At 42.8% G+C, this 9,582-nt stretch overlaps 1 protein-coding gene and 1 non-coding gene across 2 annotated transcripts in view; one reads left to right on the top strand and one right to left on the bottom strand.

Moving 5' to 3' along the window:
* The window catches only part of ABRAXAS1 (abraxas 1, BRCA1 A complex subunit), a 39,872-nt gene that overhangs the window by 2,384 nt on the left and 27,906 nt on the right, over nucleotides 1-9,582 (top strand). The window lies entirely within an intron of this gene.
* Nucleotides 5,340-5,446, bottom strand: LOC119471574. The gene has a single exon (XR_005200643.1). It is a non-coding gene; the product is annotated as a U6 spliceosomal RNA (small nuclear RNA).

The raw sequence follows: 9,582 nt of genomic DNA, 5'->3' as shown, positions 1-9,582 counted from the left end.
CAGCTAATTTTTGTATTTTTAGTAGAGACGGGGTTTCACCATGTTGACCAGGATGGTCTCGATCTCTTGACCTCGTGATCCACCCGCCTCGGCCTCCCAAAGTGCTGGGATTACAAGCGTGAGCCACCGCGCCCGGCCTGCATATATATTTTTTTTAAGACAGGGTATCACCATGTTGGTCAGGCTGGTCTTGAACTCCCAACCTCAGGTGATTCACCCACCTTAGCCTCCAAAGTGATTGGATTACAGGTGTGAGCCACCACACCCGGCCTAATCCCATATTTCTTTATTTAAAAAGATTTTTACAGCCTGGCCAACATGATAAAACCCCATCTCCAATAAAAATTTTACAATTAGCCAAGCATGGTAGCACATGCCTGTAATCTCAGCTACTCAGGAAGTGGAGGTTGCAATAAACTGAGATCATGCCACTGCACTCCATCCTGGGCAAAAGAGTGAAACTCAGTCTCAAAAAAAAAAAAAAAAAAAAGAGTTTTAGAGATAGGATCTCACTCTATTGAGTGAGTGGTGCAATCATAACTCACTGCAGCCTTGAACCCCTGGGCTTAAGTAATTTTCCCATCTCTGCCTCCCAAAGCACTGAGATTGTACACATGAGCCACTATGGCTAGCCTAATATTTATTAAGTTAGAGTATATAAATAACATCTCTGAGATCTGAGAATTTTCTTGTTTGAGCATCTCAGGAGAACAGTGATATGGTTCTGAATCTGATGAACTTGAAGCTCTAGAGGAAGCATTTTTTGGAACCAGGAAAAGCCCAACTTATGAAGCTTTTATAAAAGACCTTAAAAAGCAGGTGATTTTCCTCTAGGAATGCAGTGGAATACAATTAAAAAAGAAAAAAATAGCAGGTGATTCACTTACCTACATGTGTTGAATAAATCAAGGAAAATATCTGTTTTCTTACTACTGACTGAAGTCTCAGCCTCTGAAAATTTCCTGTTAATCTGCTTTTTTGTGATGATAGGTGTCAACTTGACTGGATTAAAGAATACCTAGAGAAATGATAAAGCATTACATCTGAATGTTTCTGTGAGGATGTTCCAAGATGTGCAATTATACACCAATTCATGGACTGTAGCCAATGGTTTGGCTGGATGGTCAGGGACATGAAAGAAACTTGATTGAAGAACTGGTGACAAAGCAATTTTGGAAGGAGTTATGTGGCTAGACCTCTCTGAGTGGGCAAAAGACATGAAGATGTTTGTGTCCCATGTGAATGCTCACCAAAATGTCCCTTCAGCACAGGAAGACTTTGGTAATCAAGCGGGTAAGATGACCTGTTCTGTGGATATCAACTGGCTTCCTACCCCAGTCACCCGTCAACGGCCAATGGGCTCATGAACAAAGGAGCCATGGTGGGAGGGATGGACAATACACACTGGGCTCAGCATCATGGACGTTCACCCAGCAAAGTGGACCTGGCTACAGCCACTGATGAGTGTCCAACATGACAGTGGCAGAGACCAGCACTGAGCTCCTGATATGGCATCATTCCCCAGGATAGTCAACCAGTAACCTAGACCACTTTCCTCATGGAAGGGGCAGCATTTTATCTTTACTGGAATAGACACTCTGGATAAGGATGTGTCTTCTCTGCATATGGTGCTTCTGCCAAAACTACCATCCATGCACTTACAGAATGCCTTATCAGGCCGGGCACAGTGGCTCATGCCTGTAATCCCAGCAGTTTGGGAGGCCGAGGTGGGCAGATCACTTGAGGTCAAGAGTTTGAGACCAACCTGGCCAACATGGTGAAACCCCATCTCTACTAAAAATATAAAAATTAGCCAGGAGTGGTGGTCTGCACCTGTAATCCCAGCTACTCAGGAGGCTGAGGCAGGAGAATCGCTTGAACCTAGGTGGCAGACATTGCAGTGAGCCAAGAGTGCACTACTACACTCCAGCCTGGGTGACAAGACTGAAACTCCATCTCAAAAACAAAAACAAAAATACAGAACATCTTATCTACCATCATAGTATTTCACACAGCACTGCTTCTGACCAAGGAACTATGTTTGTGTGTATATACACGTATTAGGCAAATGACCTATTTTTGTTCCTCTCTTATTCTCTTATTATGTAACATAATATATATTGACTTTGTGTCAGTATTTAAGAATTGCTAATTTTACATCATAGTATTTAAGTTATAGACATCAGGAAAAGAGTAAACATCATCCAGGGGCTTTATTTCGTTTTTCTGGGGAAGAGATTCATGCATTTTTGGTTGTACAAAGATAGTTTTAACATGTTAAGTAAAATTATTGCTGCCTTGTTATCGTCTTTACTTGGAAATTAAGTATGTTTTAAGGAGATACATGTGGGTGCCAAGCTGACACTGCACCCAGCGGTTTCCACTTTTCTAAGATAAATTCTGGGCTGGACAGGTTGGCTTACACCTGTAATCCCAACATTTGGGGATGATAAGGTGGGAGGATCGCTGGAGCCCAGGAGTTGGAAATCAGCCTGGGCAACATGGTGAAATCCCATTGCTACAAAAATTAGCCTGGTGTAGTGGTGCATGCCTGTAGTCTCAGCTACTCAGGAGACTGAGGCGCAGGAACACCTGAGCCCAGGGAGGTTGAGGCTGCAGTGATCCGTGATTGTGCCACTGCACCACAGCCTAGGCAACAGAGTGAAACCTTGTCTAAAAACCAAAAAGATAAATTCTAAAATCCTACGCTACAACACGCCACATGATCTGGCCCTTCTCACTAGCCAGCTTTCACCTCTGACTCCCTCTCTCCCCTACTCCAGGTTTTGGAATCTTCTAATTGCCTCAGGGTGTTCACACATGGTGTTCCCTTAATTGGGAATGCTCTTCCCCACTTCTTTTCCTTTTCCCAAGTATCCAGGTCCTTGAGAAGACTTTCTCTGATCCCAGCACTAGGGAAGTGAGTATCTTAGTTACCCTTGCTTCTGCCTTCCTATTTTTCCTACTACGTATTTATTGGAATTGTAATTATGTCATCATATGAGAGATGATATATGTAATGTTTTTTTCCCCTCATTGGATTATAAATTGTATTGGGGCAGGCACTATCTCTATTTTGTTATTCGATGTACCTCCAGTGGCTAGCACAGTGCCTAATGTAAAGCAGGCACTCAATAGCTGCGAATTCACAAATATAAGGAAAGTGGAAAGCAAAGTTTTTACCCTCTAACAGATTAGAATCTTCCTGGGGACAGAAAACAAAATCCAGCAAACACTTGGCTGTGCCCAACTATGCCCAACAGTTCAATAATTAAGGACCAAAATGCCAGGTACAATGGCTCCCAACTCTTTGGTAGGCCAAGGCAGGGGATTGAGGCTGTAGTGAGAGGCTGGGCAACAGAGCAAAACTTGGTCTCAAAAATAAAAACGGCATGGCCAGGAAAAATATGATAAATCCAGGGTAAGATTTTTTAATACAGATTAAGGGATTAAGGTGATACCTTCTCCAATGATTAAAAGTCTCTAGAGATTTAGTCGTCGTCCTCTTCCTGTTTCGGAGAGGGAGACATAGTTACAAATAGAGATTTCCTTTATAGCTGTGAATTTATCTTACAAAAGCTGTGAATTTCTCTTACAAAAACTTTCCAGAACTTCTCCTATGTCTGTAGTTCCTCAAAGTAACCAGCTCAAAATAATAAATATGACAGAGGCATATTTATAGCACATTCAGCACTCTGCAGTCATATTTTGGGGTGGTATGTCCTGAACCCCATTAATATGTTTAAATTATAAAATTAATAAAGTATAATGTATATTTTTTTTTTCTTTTTTTTGAGACAGAGTTTCACTCATGTTACCCAGGCTGGAGTGCAATGGCGCGATCTCGGCTCACCGCAACCTCCGCCTCCTGGGTTCAGGCAATTCTCCTGCCTCAGTCTCCTGAGTAGCTGGGATTACAGGCACGCGCCACCATGCCCAGCTAATTTTTTGTATTTTTAGTAGAGACGGGGTTTCACCATGTTGACCAGGATGGTCTTGATCTCTTGACCTCGTGATCCACCCACCTCGGCCTCCCAAAGTGCTGTGATTACAGGCTTGAGCCACCGCGCCCGGCCTATTTTTATTTTTATTTATTTTTTTTGAGACGGAGTCTTGCTCTGTGGCCAGGCTGGAGTGCAGTGGCACAATCTCGGCTCACTGCACCCTCTGCCTCCTGGGTTCAAGCGATTCTTCTGCCTCAGCTACTCGAGTAGCTGGGACCACAGGCGCGTGCCACCACAGCCGGCTAATTTTTGTATTTTTAGTAGAGACAGGGTTTTACCATGTTGGCCAGGCTGGTCTTGAACTCCTGACCTCAGGTGATCTGCCCGCCTCGGCCTCCCAAAGTGCTGGGATTACAGGCATGAGCCACCGTGCCTAGCCAATGTGTATTTTTAAAAGTGAAAAGCAGGCCGTTCATGGTGGCTCACACCTGTAATCCCTGCACTTTGGGAGGCCGAGGCAGAAGGATCACCTGAGCTCAGGAGTTTGAGACCAGCCTGGCCAACATGATGAAACCCCATCTCTACTAAAAATACAGAAATAAGCCGGAATGGTGCTCGCCTGTAGTCTCAGTTACTATGGGCTGAGAAAGTAGAATCACTTGAACCCAGGAGGTGGAGGCTACAGTGAGCTGAGGTCGGGCCACTGCACTCCAGCCTGAGCAACAGAGTGAGACTCTGTCTCAAAAAAATAAATAAATATAATGTAATATAATATGATAATCAAAATATACACAAACACCTATATACATTAATACACACGAGAATAGATAAAAACCTGAAATAATATAAATGCCAAATCATTCACAGTAATATCTTTGGCTGGAAGGATTATGGAAACTCTCTCTTATCTCATTATTTAAATATATGACATACTTTTTATCTGTTTGAAACAGTAGTATTTTGCTCTGTTGCCCAGGCCAAAGTGCAGTGGTGCCATCATAATGCACTGTAACATTGAATTCCTGGGCTCAAGTGGTCCTCCTGCCTCAGCCTCTCTAGTAGCTGGGATTACAGGTGTGACCCACCTCACCCAGAGGAGGTGCTTTTTTGTGTTTAACCCAAGCCAGTCATTTATTCATTATTTAAACTGCGTAAATTATTCACTGAAGCTATAGAAATTAATTTTCTACCAGAAACAACCTTACACCTAGAGTCGTCCATACAAGCTCAGATCAAACTAATGCCTCTTGGAATTCCCTGTAAGAATGCCGCCTCAGGTTTAGTTGAACCAACACTGCTGAAACTTTTACTTTGCTCTTGGAATTTACCTTAAGGAGGACTCTGTTGGAATTCAAATTAGCTTCTTAAGCCTGTCTGCAATAATTCTTTTTTTTTTTTTTTATGGAACACCTCACGAATTTGCGTGTCATCCTTGTGCAGGGGCCATGCTAATCTTCTCTGTATCGTTCCAATTTTAGTAAATGTGCTGCCGAAGGAAGCACTGCAATAATTCTTAAAGCATGAGTCAGCACCACTGTTTCTACAGCTACTTTAAATCCTTTGCCAGAGTTTCATTGTTTTTACATTTGTGAATGTGCAAGGGTATTTTTTAACACTAATGATTCTTATCCAAGCTACATCATTTAAGTCATTTTTACTAAATCACCATGGATTTTTCAAAGCAGCCTATTTTAACCCATTATAACAGATTAGGCCTTATTAACTACTTTTACATAATAATAATCTCTGCAGTCTCCATCAAAGGCCTTTTCCTTCATAACTACTATTACAGTGCCCCCTGCAGGTCGCCAGGTAGAGGTGCATCCTGAGCAGGCATATTTCTTAAGGATGTTTGTAATTTTCCTTATGCCTCTTTAACAGATGGAATGAAATAATAACAAATTGAAATTTCCCTGGAACTTCAGATAAATTTATTTCTGTGTCTATAATCTTAGAGTTATATCAAGTTTAATCAGAGGTTTTTTTTTTTTGAGGCTGAGTCTTGCACTGTCGCCCAGGCTGCAGTGCGGTGACGCGATCTTGGCTCACTGCAATCTCTGCCTCCTGGGTTCAAGCAGTTCTCCTGCCTCAGCCTCCCGAGTAGCTGGGACTACAGGCATGCACTACCATGCCAAGCTAATATTTTTTAGTAGAGACGGGGTATCACTATATTGGTCAGGATGGTCTCAATCTCCTGACCTCATGATCTGCCCACCTCGGCCTCCCAAAGTGCTGGGATTACAGGCATGAGCCACCGTGCCCGACCTAAAGTTTTTTCAATTTTTTAATTATTATTATTATTATTTTTTGAGATGGAGTCTCGCTTTGTTGCCAGGCTGAAGTGCGGTGGCAAGATGGCACGATCCCAGCTCACTGCAACCTCCACCTCCTGGGTTCCCCCCGGGTTCAAGCAATTCTCCTCCCTCAGCTTCCAGAGTAGCTGGGACTACAGCTGCATGCCACCATGCCCAGCTAATGTTCTGTATTTTTTAGTAGAGACGGGGTTTTACCATGTTGGCCAGGATAGTCTTGATCTCTTGACCTTGTGATCTGCCTGCTTCGGCCTCCCAAAGTGCTGGGTTTACAGGTGTGAGCCACCACGCCCGGCCAGATTTGTAAAACTCTCATTACTTTTTCAATACACAAAAATATTACAAAGAAAACAAAACGTGTTTATAGTAGTGTTTCCCAGATAACAGCCTTAAAAAATAATATTTATCTAGGTGCAGTGGTTCTCACCTGTAATCCCAGCCTTTTGGGAGGCCGAGGTGGGAAGATTGCTTGAGCTCAGGAGATCAGCCTGGGCCACATAGTGAGACCACCCCCTCTGTCTCAACAAAACATCAAAAAATAAGCCAGGGATGGTGGCGTGCACCTGTTCCAGATACTCTGGAGGCTGAGGCAGGAGAATTGCTGACCCTGGGAGGTGGAGGCTGCAGTGAGCCATGCTCATATAATTATACTCCAGCCTGGGCAACAGGATTGAGACTCTGTCTCAAAAAAAAAAAATTATATTTGTTTGCCATTAGAAATAAATCATTTCTATAATTAAAAAATAAAATTCATCATATTATATTTTGAGTATGTTTGTATTTGAAGGTTTTTTGTTGGTGGTGGTTTTTCTAAGGGAGATGCCCACTCGTTGGTCCCCCTGGGGGCTCAGGCAGTGGACCTTGAAGGTTTTTTTTAATTGGAAGATATTTGAAAATGTGATATTTATGGCTCTGAAAATCCTTTATAGGTCCTGTGAAAAAGCAAGCATTCTGTTTCACTTTGGATGCTTTGAAAAGCAGACTGAAAGACAGCAGTCCACGTGCCAGAGAGAGACCTACCAGGGAAGTGTCTGTGAAGGATAAAGGGAAGAGAGCAGGAGTAAGCGGTAAGGAGAGGCTGCAGAAAGCCATGCTTCTCTGACACCCGGGGAAAGGAGAAAGGGAAGGATAGGCATCTCAGACTTCAGTGCAAGCTAAAATAATCTTAGCCAGGTTGATGGAGAGTCCTTGAGCCAAAGTCCCATCACAGGAATCCTGCATCTTGTAAGAATGGCCTAAGTTAATAGCCCCCCATGCTCACTGACGCTGTGGCAGAGAAGGTTAGAGGGCAGCAAAGTTCATAGAAGCTGGCTTTCAGCCAACCATGGGTCCCTAGCTAGTTTTTTTTGTTGTTGTTGTTTTTTGTTGTTGTTGTTGTTTTTGGGGGGTAGCTAGTATGTAGCTATAGTTTTTTTATTTTTAATAGAGATGGAGTTTCCCTATGTTGATCAGGCTGGTCTTGAACTCCTATCCTCAGGTGATCCACCCATCTCGGCCTCCCAAAGTGCTGAGATTACAGGCATGAGCCACTGTTCCTAGCCAGATATTTCTTTATAGCAGTGCAAGAACGGACATACACTCTCCCATGAGTCATTCTTGAGCATACAAAAACCAATAAATTCCTAAGGTTTTAGAAGCTCCATGCCAGGAACTCAGGACAAAGACTAAATTTTTATTTTCTTTTTTACTATACTACAGACCAATCCTTTATCTTTGACCACCGATTCCTTATAGCAAAAGAATCATAAGAGTTAAAAGACAGCGGCACATTTCTAAAACCCCATTCAGTCATTCATAATCTGTCCAGTCGTCAGCCTATCATATGAATATGCCTCCTGGGGCGTGGCCACTCAGGCTTCCATTTGATCTCTTCAGGTTTCAAAAGCAGAGTTCTTAGCAATATGTATCTTCCTTATTTCAGCCATCTGATATAATTGAGCTAAGAGACAATATCATCCCTTGCTTTGAGTTTCTTTGGAGGTCTTAATGAATATTGGATTTCCCTCATTATATAACCATTTATTTATTCCTTTACTCTCCTCTACTATTTCTCTTTATTGCCACTCGTACCCCAGATTTTTTGGCTTTGGAAAGAATATTTTGTTCATCTACTGTGCTGCTCTGGACTGCAGGCAGTAAAACTAGTGATGGGGTTCAGGATGCACTTCTCCAAAATAACATAGCACCTGAGCATTTGAGAAAACAGCAAAAGCAAAGAGGTCATTTTCACCTTCCCCTCACTCCTTTTCCCCTGAAGCAGGCCATAAACCATTGAAAGAATACTCTGGCCATCTGCCCTGAGGCAGGCCATAAAACCTGGTGTTCTTCCCTGAAGTAGGTCATAAGATCCCCATTTGAGAGGCCCCCTCCCCTTACATAGAGAAAAGGAACATCCTTACCTCTGAAGACACAAGGACACAGAGAAGAGCCTGAACTAACAGTCTATGCTAAGTTCCCCCGGCTTATTACCATTAGACCATACTCCCTTTGTATAATCATACTCCTGCATGACTGTCCACTCATTATCAACCCTACAACAATTGTCTTGCACCCCTTCATTGAAATTTCATTATCTACTGACTGCAAGAAGACCGAAAGTCAAATATCAAATCTAGAGCCCAGAGGAACTTTGTCCGAAGCCATTGATTTCCGCTTGGGCTCATCCAACGTCCAAAAAGAATCCTTTGCAAGCAATCGTCCATCTCTCAGGCTCATCCAAATAATCATTAGTGCCCTCAAAAGTACTTACATTCCTCCATCTCCCTCTCCCCTATGAAAAACTGTACATAAGCATCTGAACCTCATGGGGTTATTGGGTAATCACTCTCCTGTGATTTTCTCCAGGGCATATTAATAAATTTGTATGCCAGGAGCACTGGCCACATCTGTAATCCCAGCACTTTGGGAGGCTGAGGCTGACAGATCACCTAAGGTCAGGAGTTCGAGACCAGCCTGCTCAACAAGGTGAAACCTCGTCTCTAATAAAAATACAAAATATATTAGCCAGGCTTAGTGGCAGGTGCCTGTAATCCCAGCTGCTCAGGAGGCTGAGGCAGAAGAACCTCTTGAACCGGAGAGGCGGAGGCTGCAGTGAGCGGAGATGCTTTCACTGCACTCCAGCCTGGGCAACAGAGTGAGACTTGGTCTCCAAAAAGTAAAAATTAAAAATAAATTTGTATGCCCTTTTCTTCTGTTCATCTTTTCTTTTGCTAGTTCACGCCAGTGAACCTTTAGAGGGCAGAGCTTTCCCTTCACCCCTACAAAATTAAGGCAAGAAACTTAATTGTAGGAAATAAATATATAAGCATTAATTATATATATATATA

The sequence above is a fragment of the Cebus imitator genome, unplaced genomic scaffold (assembly GCF_001604975.1).
Source record: "Cebus imitator isolate Cc_AM_T3 unplaced genomic scaffold, Cebus_imitator-1.0 Scaffold64, whole genome shotgun sequence".
In the NCBI taxonomy this organism is placed as follows: Eukaryota; Metazoa; Chordata; class Mammalia; order Primates; family Cebidae; genus Cebus; species Cebus imitator.
Note: the sequence above shows the minus strand (reverse complement) of the source record. Positions and strands in the feature narration are given on the sequence as shown.